Here is a 13,321-nt window from a genome sequence, read left to right on the forward strand (position 1 = left end):
CAATTAACTTTGAGAGAGATTCGTCTGGAGCAGCCTCATCTCAGCCCACATATTATGATGCTATCTACTCAGTATGCCCGTGCTAGGATGACAGCAGTTAAATGTTGAATTTCTGATCATTCCCCTACCCCAGTTAATCATATGAATTCTAAATCTAGAATAATACATTAAACTAAAAATAAGCCAAATTCTCCATTTGACTTAATATTTGTTCTCTTAGTGGACTAAATGGAGTTATAATCAGGGCTAAATTTTTTCCTCTTTAAGCTGTTTTCATTCTTTCTATAGCAACCTCTAGGAATGTCACCTGGAGTCAATTGCATTGCCCACGCATCACTGGTTCTCTTCATTAGCTTTTGTAAACCTAAATAATGTAACCTCCCAAAGTGGCTAGCTCCTATAGTTCAGGGTTTGGGGTTCTCACAACAGAAATCTCATTCCCTACTGCAGCTATCTTTATAAGCTTACCAACCATTTGAGCACAATGACCAGGCTCACATCCAAGCCAAACCAAACAGAATCCTAAATTTTCATGAATAGCAATCTAGATGTTACAAGTTCGCCAAAGATCAAACTATCACTAGAGTCACAAGATCACAAAACGAAGAGCGCTTAGCAGTAGTTATCTTCCTTATCATCCTTCCTCTATGACCACAAGGAATTAAATACCACATCTTTACTGAAATGGCTCTTGTTAGTATCACCAATGTCATCTTCCTGTTGCCACATCCTGCAGTTTGTCCTCAGGTCCACTTCACTCAGAAATGTTTACCTATTAATCATTCCCTCTTCCGGCTCAGTGCCCATAGCTCAGTAGTTAGGGCACCGGCCACATGCATCAGGGCTAGTGGATTAGAACCCGGCCGCAGCCTGCTAAAACAATAATGACAACAACAACCAAAAAAATAGCCGGGCATTATGGCGGGTGCCTGTAGTCTCAGCTACTTGGAAGGCTGAGGCAAGAAAAACACTTAAGCCCAAGAGTTTGAGGTTGCTGTGAACTGTGACACCACAGCACTCTACCCAGGGTGACAGAGTGAGACTTTGTCTCAAAATAAATAAATAAATAAAATAAATCATTCCCTCTTCCTTGATAAACTTTCTTCTCTGGACTTCTCTCCTGTATCACTCACGGGGCTCTGTCCTCTTAATGTCCTTTGATGGTTCTTCCTTTTCTCCCCACACTTCTAAATCTTATTATATTGTAAGTCTTTTATTTGTTGCATAGCTCTTATCAATTTCTAATACACTATAGACATTTCTTTTTTTTTGTAGAGACAGAGTCTCACTTTATGGCCCTCGGTAGAGTGCCGTGGCCTCACACAGCTCACAGCAACCTCCAACTCCTGGGCTTAAGCGATTCTCTTGCCTCAGCCTCCCGAGTAGCTGGGACTACAGGCGCCCGCCACAATGCCTGGCTATTTTTTTTTGGTTGCAGTTTGGCCAGGGCCGGGTTTGAACCCACCACCCTCAGTATGTGGGGCCAGTGCCTTACTGACTGAGCCACAGGCGCCGCCCGACATTTCTTATTTATTATGTTTATTGCATATCTCTACAGCTCCTCCACTGACTGTAGATATTTTTGTCAGCTTTGGTCCTTGATGCCTGACACATAGGGCTCAATAGGTATTTGTTGAATGAATCAACTATTGTTTTTCTGATTTATATATGCTTAAGCCATTCCCTAACTCCTTAGACTGAATGTTCCCTACAAGTAGAAAAAAAAATGCATACATATAAAATATATGAAAATTATATATTTTTATATATTTAATTTTTATATATTTATATGTAATTTATATTTCATATAAAATCATGCATTTATATATAAATATATATTTACATGTATGTTTACATATAAAGATGTAATTTATGTAAATTTACATGTATGTTTACATATAAATGAATATGTAGTTTATATTTTATATAAAATCATGCATTTATATATAAATAAATACATATTTACACATATTTACATATAAATGAATATGTATTTATTTATATATAAAATTTTTTTTTGGAGATGGAATCTCACTTTGTCACCCTTGGTAGAGTGCTGTGTCATCATAGCGCACAGCAACCTCAAACTCTTGGGCTCAACCGATCCTCTTGTCTCAGCCTCCTGAGTACCTAGGACTATAGGAGCCCACCACAACACTCAGCTATTTTTTAGAGATGAAGTCTGGCTCTTGCTCAGGCTGGTCTCAAACTTGTGAGCTCAGGTGATTAACCCACCTTGGCCTCCTAGAGTGCTAGGATTACAAGCATGAGCCACCGCGCCCAGCCAAGAGTAGAAAATATATTTACGCAAGAGTATCCCATATAACATAATGTTTAGTTGTTACATATAGGCCTTTGGGCTAATACCAGTAAATTGGTGATAACCATTAGCAAACAGCAATTACACTCTTGTTGTCAACTCAAATAATTAGTTTATGCTGAGGCCTCACTTCTATAAGCATCTTTAGTCCTTACCACTAGGAGATAATGTATTTACATTTCAAAAGCATATATAAGAATTTAGTTTTTAAGGCTAAGGCGCCAGCCACATACACCTGAGTTGGCAGGTTCGAATCCAGCCCTGGCCCACCAAACAACGATGGCTGCAACCAAAAAAATAGCCAGGCGTTGTGGCAGGCGCCTGTAGTTCCGGCTACTCAGGAGGCTGAGTCAAGAGAATCACTGAGCCCAGGAGTTGGAGGTTGCTGTGAGCTGTGATGCCACAGTACTCTACCCAGAGTGACAGCTTGAGGCTCTGTCTCAAAAAAAAAAAAACAAAAACAGAATTTAGTTTTAGGGTAGTGCCTGGGCTTGGTGGATAGGGTGCCAGCCCTGTATACCAAGGGGGTTCAAACTCAGCCCCCGCCAAACTGCAACAAAAAATAGCCAGGCGCTGTGGCGGGCACCTGTAGTCCCAGCTACTTGGGAGGCTGAGGCAAGAGAATCACTTAAGCCCAGGAGTTAGAGGTTGCTGTGAGCTGTGACACGGCACTCTACTAAGGGCGATAAAGTGAGACTCTGTCTCTAAAAAAAAAAAAAAAAAAAAAAATTTAGTTTTAGCCAATATTTTGCAATGCTTGTCAATTCTTTTTTTTTAACCTCCAACTCAGGCTCAAACAATCCTCTTGCCTCAGTTTTCCTATTTTTAGTACAAACTTGGTCTTGCTTTTTACTCAGGCTAGTCTCGAACTTCTGAGGTCAAGCAATCCACCCGCCTCAGCCTACCAAAGTTCTAGGATTACAGGCATGAGCCATCGCACCCGCCTTATTGTCGCTTCTTAAGAAAGAAAGGGCCGGCAGCGCCTGTGGCTCAGTCGGTAGGGCGCCGGCCCCATATACCGAGGGTGGCGGGCTCAGACCCGGCCCCGGCCGAACTGTAACAAAAAAATAGCTGGGCATTGTGGCGGGCGCCTGTAGTCCCAGCTACTCGGGAGGCTAAGGCAAGAGAATCGTTTAAGCCCAGGAGTTGGAGGTTCCTGTGAGCTGTGTGAGGCCACGGCACTCTACCGAGGGCCATAAAAAGTGAGACTCTGTCTCTACAAAAAAAAAAGAAAGCAAGGGCCTTACTAAAATGATTCATAATTATCCTTTGAAACACAAATAGACATAGGACTCTAATGACTCTAATAATACATATTACTATTTCTGAATGTTAATTTAGGTCATAAGCTGTAACATACACATTTTGAATACAATATTGATGTAAAAAATCTATGTCTCTATTTTTAGAGATAAGGTCTCCCTTTGGCTCAGGCTGGTCTCAAACTTGTGAGCTCAACCTGCCTCAGCCTCCTAGAATGCTAGGATTATAGGCTTGAGCCACCTCAAATTATTCACATTTTGATAGAGAAAACTGAATTATAAAACATCTGCTAAAAGGGCGACACCTGTGGCTCAGTAAGTAGGGCACCAGCCCCATATACCGAGGGTGGCAGGTTCAAACCCGGCCCTGGCCAAACTACAACAGAAAAATAGCCGTTGTGGCAGGTGCTTGTAGTCCCAGCTACTTGGGAGGCTGAGGCAAGAGAATCGCATAAGCCCAAGAGCTGGAGGTTGCTGTGAGCTATGACGTGAGGATGACAAAGGAGACTCTGTCTCTAAAAAAAAAATCATCTGCTAAAAGTTACATAGTTTGCCAACAACATCATGACTAGAGGGAAACATGTTTCCTGGATCTGAGCTCCTATTTTCCATGAACACAGACTATATATTTATCCATTTATTTTAATTAAAAAGTGGCCAGGCATGGTGGCTCATGCCTGTAATCCTAGCATCTGGGAGGCTGAGGCAGAAGGACTGCTTGAGCTCAAGCCTAAACAAGAGCAAGACTCCACTCTCACTAAAAATAGAAAAATAAACTGGCATTGTGGCAGGTGCCTAAACCTATAGGCCTAGCTACTAGGAAAGTTAGGCAAGGGGATCACTTGAGCCCCAGAGTTTAAGGTTGCTGTGCGCTGTAACACCATGGCACTCTATCCAGGTCAACAGAGTAAGACTCAAAAAATAAATTCAGTAATAAAAAGTAAGGGCCAGCGCGGTGGCTCATGCCTGTAATCCTAGCACCCTTGGAGGTCGAGGTGGGTGGATCGCCTGAGCTAACAAATTTGAGATCAGCCTCATCTCTAAAAATAGCTGGGCATTGTGTAGTAGCTGGCGCCTGTAGTCCAGCTACATGGGAGGCCGAGGCAAAAGGATTGCTTAAGCCCAAGAGTTTGAGGTTGCTGTGAGCTGTAACACTACAGCACTCTACCAGGGGTAAGAAAGTGAGACCCCATCCCCAAAAAGTAGGGAAAAAAAAAAGTAATACATGCCTCATTATTTTATTTTATTTTTTTGAGACAGAGCCTCAAGCTGTCACCTTGGGTAGAGTGCTATGGCATCACAGCTCACAGCAACCTCCAACTGCTGGGCTTAAGCGATTCTCTTGCCTCAGCTTCCCAAGTAGCTGGGACGACAGGCACCCGCCACAATGCTCAGCTATTTTTTGGTTGCGGTTGTCATAGTTTGACAGGCCTAGGCTGGATTCACCAGCTCTGGTGTATGTGGCTAGCGCCTTAGCCACTTGAGCTACAGGCGCCAAGCCCACATTATTGTTGAAAAAAAATCAACAACCTGGGTGAACAGAGTCAAATCCTATCTCTTAAAAAAAGTCAAATTGTGGGCGGCATCTGTGGCTCAGTGAGTAGGGCGCCGACCCCATATACCGAGGGTGGTGGGTTCAAACCCGGCCCCGGCCAAACTGCAACAAAAAATAGCCAGGCGTTGTGGTGGGCGCCTGTAGTCCCAGCTACTGGGGAGGCTGAGGCAAGAGAATCGCCTAAGCCCAGGAGCTGGAGGTTGCTGTGAGCTGTGATGGCACGGCAGTCTACCAAGGGCAATAAAGTGAGACTCTGTCTCTACAAAAAAAAAAAAAAAAAAAAAAAGTCAAATTGTACTAAAGGACTTTCTGTCTTTTCCTCAAAGCTCTAGACTAAACTCTTCCAGCCATTCTTTTGTTTCCATCTTTCTAAATAAAATGTTTATACTGATAGCTCTTAATTTTCCAGTATTAGGCATTAGATGTATTATCTTCCTCCATGGTAGAAAAGATCTTAGTTCTTTTTGAGTTCTTGCTTTATCAATATTAACTATATCTCTTATTGATCTTTCTCATACACATTACTCTCCCCTCACTCAGTTCTCCCAATATTTGGTTAAACCAGTAAGTTTTAAAATATATTATAATTGGCATGGTGTCTGTAGCTCAGTGGTTATGGCGCCGGCCACATGCACCGAGGCTGACAGGTTTGAACCCAGCCGGGGCCAGCTAAAAAAATAAAAAAACAGCAGTGACAACTGCAACAACAACAAAAATAAAATAAAATATGTTATAGTTATATGAATAGCATAAACTGCTAAATAGTATACTAAGACCACAACTCCTTTCTACATGACTACAGTCATGGGTCACTAATAACCAGAATGCATTCTGAGAAATGCATCATTAGGCTATTTCATCATTGTGGAACATCACAGAGTGCACTTATACAAACTTAGATGATACAGTCTACTACACACCTAGGCTATGTGGTATATAGCCTATTGCTCCCAGGCTATAAACCTATACAGCATGTCACTGTTCTGAATACTGTAAACAACCTAATACAACAGTAAGTATTTGTGTATCTAAACATATTTAAAGAAACAGTACAGTAAAAATACAACATAAAAAAGATAAAAATACTACACCTGCATAGGGAATCTCTATTATAATTTTATGAGACCACAATTTTATATGTGATCTGCTATTGACCAAAACATCATGATGGAGTGCATGACTATATTTTGTTTTTCCTACAGTTGATAACTCTTCATGTTTTTCATTGTTTGTTTTCTTGTTGAGACGAGGTCTCCCTATGTTGCCTATGCTGGTTTCAAACTCCTGGGCTCAAAGGATCCTCCCAAGTAGCTGGGACAATAGGCCTACACCACCTTGTCTAGCTGCTTCATTTTTCTCATTTGCTTTGTTTCCAATACACCTATATTTTTTTCCAAATGCTCCAACATTATTATGGCATACTATTCAATGGTAATATTTTTTATATGCACCAATAAAGCAATTCTTTTTTGTTTTTCTTTAGGAAAACTCCCTGGACTAGGCCTAGTGTACAAATGACATCTTGAGACTTCCTTATGGAGCTTTTCAGTGCTGGATCATTTGTGTCCTAGTCCTATTCCTTTTTCTTGTTTTATTAACTGGGTTTTTAGATTTTACTAAGTATATCCTGTTACTTTTACTACCTTCTACTATGTCTTACTCTGTTCTTCCCAATTATTTTGGTACATATACTATATATGCTATCAGAGTATATAACATGTAAATTCCATTCTGGAATAGTAAACAACACAATCCTAGGGAGTCCATGCTCCCATCTGGTCTCTATTTTCTTTATTGCTTGTTTTTTTGGGGTGTGTACTGTAATGGTTTCTCAAGAAGCATCGGAGAAATTATATTTTCTGTTCAAAAATGTCTGTTGCCTTTTAATCTGAACAACAGTCTGACTAGATCTGGGGTCACCCTTTCTTTCCTTGAGGACTTTATATTGCTCCACAGTCTTCCGGCACTGAAATTTTCTGAGAATTCTGAAGTCAATCCAAATCTTTCTCCCTCTCATGTATTCATTCTTTTCTTTGGAGTAATTTTTTAATTTTTGCAGTCTAATAACATTACTAGGTCGTGTCTTGATATAATTATTCTATGTAAATTTTTCCTGACTCATAATGTGCCCTCATAATCTATAGAGTCAAGCCTGCATTTGTTTCTGAATAGTTTCCTTGAAAAATATCTTTAGATTTTATTATATTCTATTGAATTTTATTCTTCAGAGACAACTATTCTATTTTTCCATGTTCCACATCTAACATCGGCTCTCTATCCTTTTTTCTATGAGACAGAATATCACTTTGGTAGAGTGCTATGGTGTCACAGCTCATAGCAACTTCCAACTCATGGGCTTAGGCAATTCTCTTGCCCCATCCTCCCCAGCAGCTAGGACTACAGGCGCCAGGCACAATGCCTGGATATTTTTAGTTACAGTTTGGCTGGGGCCGGGTTCAAACCCTCCACCCTTGGTATATGGGGCCAGCGCCCCACCCACTGAGCCACAGGCACTGCCCAGCTCTCTATTCCTTTTAACACGTGGTTAATTTCCATTTCATTTTGGTTATTTTTCTCAATTTTCTCATGTCCCTTACTATGTTTTTTGGAAATGTCTATTCTCCTTCTGCACTTTCAATATGTCCTTTATTTCACTGACATTTCTTCTCTTCCACTTATTTCCTAACTTCTGTTACCTAAAGCTTTTTCTTCTGCACCAAATCTTCCTCCATTTATCTCTGCTTTCTGTAATAGTTTTATCAAAGTATTTACAAAATAAAGTTCTGGGGCAGCGCCTGTGGCTCAATGAGTAGGGTGCCAGCCCCATATACAGAGGGTGACGGGTTCAAACCCAGCCCCGGCCAAACTGCAACAAAAAACAGCTGAGTGTCGTGGCAGGCACCTTTAGTCCCAGCTGCTCAGGAGGCTGAGGCAAGAGAATCACCTAAACCCAAGAGCTGGAGGTTGCTGTGAGCTGTGACACAACGGCACTCTACCAAGGGCGACAAAGTGAGACTCTCTCTAAAAAGAAATAAATAATAAAGTTTTGCTATTATTCAAGGCAATATATTTTATTGTAACTTTCACCAGCCGTTTTTTCACTATTCAGCAGTTTTTCAATTGGCATTTGCTTTTTTGTTTTGTTCTTTTTGTTTGTTTTTTTGTTTTGTTCTTTTCAACTATTTTATTATAATCTCTTTATATAAATTCCCTGCTGATTCCTTAATAATCTGTTCTTCCTGGGCCAGCTATTTGTTAAGAAGTTCATGTGAAGAAGTGGCAAGACTATGTTTTAGCATAGCAAGAATTCTCCCTAGTTCACAATGACATGCCTTAGGATCCATGGTTGTCTGAGGCAGTTATTTTATTCTTAACTTCTCCCCAGCCAACAAATAATTGGTAACTACAAAGCTGCTCATAATATAGGGCTTCTTTCCTCACAACACCTTTTTTAAATATATGGTGTATTTCTAATTCTTCACTCACTCCTCCTCTCCTCCTCCTTGGTGACTGGCTAGGTATTGAGAAGCTCCCTCTAGTAGCCTCTTACTAGTTCCAAAATTGATGATTTTTGCTCCTCAGCACACACCAACTTCTTTGGAGAATATACTCTATTGGCTTTTACTAAGATGGGCAGATGTAGGCATCTTTTCTCATCCTTTCCTTAAACCCATTTGGGCCAGGCACAGTGGCTCTTGCCTGTAATCCCAGTGCTCTGGGAGGCCGAGGTGGGTGGACTGCCTGAGCTCAAGAGCTAGAGACCAGACTGAGCAAGAGGGAGACCCCAGGGCAGTGCCTGTGGCTCAGTGAGTAGGGCGCCAGCCCCATATAATAAGGGTGGCGGATTGGGGTGGCCTGGCCCTGGCCAAACCGCAACCGAAAAATAGCCGGGTGTTGTGGCAGGCACCTGTAGTCCCAGCTACTCGGGAGGCTGAGGCAAGAGAATTGCCTAAGCCCAAGAGCTGGAGGTTGCTGTGAGCTGCAACACCACAGCACTCTACTGAGGGCAACAAAATGAGACTGTCTCAAAAAAAAAAAAAGAAGAAGAAAAAAGAGACCCATCTCTAAAAGAAAATACCTGGGTGTTGGGAACAATTGAGCCCAAGAGTTTGAGGCTCTGTCTCCAAAAAGACAAAAAACAAAAAACATTTGGCCTTCCTTGTTGCATTTGGCAGCCTTACTCAGTTTTCTGATTTGGTGTTACAGGTATCTCCTACTCTTACTGAAGATGATATTTACATTTTTCTTTCTTCTCCTAATTTTTTATTCTGGTGATTTCTGAGAGGAGTAGACAGTATCATTGTTATTATACCATTTAAATTAAAATCTGTAATGAGCTCATATACATATTTTTTTTTATTGTTGGGGATTCACTGCGGGTACAATAAGCCAGGTTACACTGATTGAGCTCATATTTTTTACTAGAGATTGAACTGGTTTTCAGAGAGACAGTTATAATTACTCTTATAAACACATGTATTAAGTATCTTGATTCTTTCATATAGCAAACAATATAAAACAATATCTTCCTAAAGGAATGCATATTTAGTGAGTTGAATCAAATACATTCAACTATGAAACATAATAAATTAGAGAGAGAAGCAATTCCAGAAGGAAAGCTGGTATGTGAGGAATCAGTAGTTCTATAACTCTATGCTGTTTAATTTATGCTGTGACCTTGTATTAGTCATTTTGTCCTCCACTTGTTCTCCATAAATCTTAAATTTCAATTGTTGTTTAATTTTTAATGGAATTTAGAGATCCTGATTAAGTATAAATTTGTAACAATTGAGTAATAAAGAGTTAATGTCAAATCAACACAATTTATAAAGGATTTATAACTACCTTTCATTTTCCTACCTGCCCTCTAAATTATTCCAATAATCCGGCTCGGTGCCTGTAGCTCAGCAGCTAGGATGCCAGCCACGTACACCAGAGTTGGTGGGTTCTCGAACTCAGGCGGGGCCTGCCAAACACCGACAACTACAACCCAAAAATAGCTGGGTGTTGTGGCAGGTGCCTGTAGTCCTAACTTGGGAGGCTGAGAGGCAAGAGAATCGCTTAAACCCAAGAGTCTGAGGTTGCTGTGAGCTGTGATGCTACGGCATTCTACCAAGGGTGACATAGTGAAGCTCTGTCTCAAAAGAAAAAAAAATTATTCCAATAATCCTAATGATCCCTAAAGCTGGGCAAAATCTGTGGCAAATTAGAGATCGCTTCTTTCTACTGTTGGCGGGGTATTGGGAAAAGTTTTCAATTAGCAATAATCGCGCCTCGGATAAACCTCATTGGCTACGATACTGCCACTGCGCAAAGCTTCTACTCTCAATAACATATGTGTAAAAAACTGCCTTCACCAAAATTTAAGGAAGGGAGGAAAAGTGATTGTAATTTATTTTCCTACTTCATTTTAATCACACATGATTATGCAGAAATTCCAACAAACAGCCTTGCAGGTACTTGATTCTTATAAATTATTATAGAACCTTAAGTAAATTCTCCAAAAAGAGGTGCCCTGTTTCCCCAGACAGTGTCTTATTTTCAGGTGTGCTCCCAAAGATGCACTAGGTCTTATTTTCAGGGGACGTCTTATCTTTCCTGGAAGTAGGTCTTATTTTTGGGGAAACAGGGTAGTAGGCCAAATTTCTGATATTGAAAATAATACAATATATTCCATATTTAAGACTTTCCAGGGTGATACCTGTGGCTCAGTGAGTAGGGCGCTGGCCCCATATGCCGAGGGTGGCGGGTTCAAACCCAGCCCCGGCCAAACTGCAACAAAAAAATAGCCGGGTGTTGTGGCGGGTGCCTGTAGTCCCAGCTGCTTGGGAGGCTGAGGCAAGAGAATCGCGTAAGCCCAAGAATTAGAGGTTGCTGTGAGCCGTGTGACGTCATGGCACTCTACCCGAGGATGGTACAGTGAGACTCTGTCCCTACAAAAAAAAAAGAAAGACTTTCCAAAACTAACAAGATTTTAAATGATGAACTGAGGTTAAACAAACTAACTTCCCAATGGTGTATGTAAAGCCAAATAACATGATAATATAAAGAAACTCAGCAGTGTTTCATATTCTTTCTGTGAAAACTTATATCCAGTCAAAAACATAATAAGCAAGTGACAACTTTCAGAGGTTACTGCTTACTTTGCTTCTCTTCATGGAATAAATAAAAACGGAATTGCTTTTGAGGGTATGAAATGCTTTTTTCCCCTTCTCAGTATTCTATTATCAAAATGTTCAAATGTACAGAAGAACTAAAATATTACAGTAAATATTCACATATCCATCTATTAAATTGTGCCATTAATATAAAATTTTACAAAGAGGTGGTCAACACACAGAGAATATTTTGTAAAATTTTATAATGAGTATTTTACACATAAAAGTACATTTAGCTATAATTTCCCATTTTCCTTATGTATGGTGACTTTATGGGTGACTTTGGGATACCCTGTATATATTCTGTTGCAAAGAGGTGTACAAGATATATTGTTCAGAGGAAGAAGCAGCCAGGCACAGTGGATCACATCTGTACTCCCAACACTTTGGGAGGCCCAGGTGGGAAGATTACATGAGGCCAGAAGTTCCACCAACTTGGTAGGAAAAGTGAGACTCCGTTGCTACAAAAATTAAAAAATTAACCAAGTACCAGATATGGCGGCATGCAACTATAGTCTTAGCTACTTGTGAGGCTGAGGCAGGAGGATTGCTTGAGCTCAGGATTTTGGGGCTGCAATGAGCTATGATCACACTATTGCACTTCAGCCTGGATAGCACAGCAAGATCTTCTCTCAAAAAAAAAGAGAAAGAAGCAAATAACAAAATAGTATTAGCCTTCAAAAAAGGCATTTAGATGGTGACATGTATGTATACTTCTAAATAAACTGATAGCACCCACTTTTCTGTAGTAGGAATGAAAAGCTTGGGTACCTTAAAACTTTGTACTTGTCATTTTTCTGCATTACTTGAATTTTTAATCATGATTTTATGTTATTTTTACGAATATAACAAATAAATTATGTGACCAGGGTCTGACAGCTTTTATTATTTTTATTTATTTATTTTGAGACAGAGTCTCACTATGTCGCTCTCAGTAGAGTGCTGTAGTGTCACAGCTCACAGCAACCTCAAACTCCTGGGCTTAAGTGATTATCTTGCCTCAGCCTCCCGAGTAGCTGGGACCACAGGCACCTGCCACAATACCCAGCTATTTTTTCTTTGCAGTTGTCATTGTTGTTCAGCTGCTGCAGGCTGAGTTCAAATCCACCAGCCTCGGTCTATGTGGCTGGTGCCGTAACCACTGTGCTACGGGTGCCAAGCCTAACAGCTTTTATTATATAAGTGACTTATTTATTTCTTCATCACTTATTTATTTGAGATAGGGTCTCACTCTGTTGCCAGAGCTAAAGAATAGTTGTGTCATTGATAGACTTAGTGGGCCTAGGCTAAGACAGAAAAGTGTCAGGCCTAGGCTATAATGGAAAAATACGAGTTAACTCTTGGCAAATTTCCGGACTGCAAGCTTTAAGAAGAAGAAATGAAATAAGTCTAGTTCACCCCCAAGATAAATGAGAAAATACCAATTGATTTCTTGCTTCTAGTTCATTCCCAGTTTCTTGCTTGGCTAACTCCCTGGGAAACAGACCAGGAAGTACCAACTGTCCCCAGACTGATCTTTAAACACTACCAGGTGGAAAAGTTACTGAAACTAAGATATATGGAGGGAAAGTACTGAAAACAAAAATGTATGACGTATGGCTAACTGCAAAATTCCGCTTCTGTACTATGCTTGATTACTACCCCACCCAAATGCAGCCGGACAGCCTGTGTGCAACTAGGATGCAGACCAAGCCTTAAAAACCTGACCCCTTAAGTACTCAGGGCTGCTCTCAGAAATTCCATGTTGGGACACTAAGGCAGTTGCCAGCCGGCTCTTCAATAAAAGGACTCTACTGTAAATTTGGCTTGATGTGGTCTTTGTGGAACTCCTGAGCACAACATCATCATAGCTCACTTGCAATCTCAAACTCCTGGCCTCAAGCAATCCTCCCACTTTGGCCTCCCAAAGTGCTAGGAAAACAAGGATGAGACACTACCTACATGAACTATTTAGCTGTCTTAGGTAACATGGTGACTGAGATTGAAAATTATCTCCTTTAAGAATCAATCCAATCGGGCGGCGCCT

General features: G+C 40.7%; 1 protein-coding gene and 1 pseudogene across 1 annotated transcript in view; both read right to left on the minus strand.

Annotated features, from left to right (window-relative positions):
- Positions 1-13,321, minus strand: part of PPM1E (protein phosphatase, Mg2+/Mn2+ dependent 1E) — a 196,642-nt gene that overhangs the window by 51,810 nt on the left and 131,511 nt on the right. The window lies entirely within an intron of this gene.
- Positions 10,275-10,455, minus strand: LOC128571303 (uncharacterized; annotated as a pseudogene).

Source organism: Nycticebus coucang, chromosome 18 (genome assembly GCF_027406575.1).
Source record: "Nycticebus coucang isolate mNycCou1 chromosome 18, mNycCou1.pri, whole genome shotgun sequence".
Lineage (NCBI taxonomy): Eukaryota > Metazoa > Chordata > Mammalia > Primates > Lorisidae > Nycticebus > Nycticebus coucang.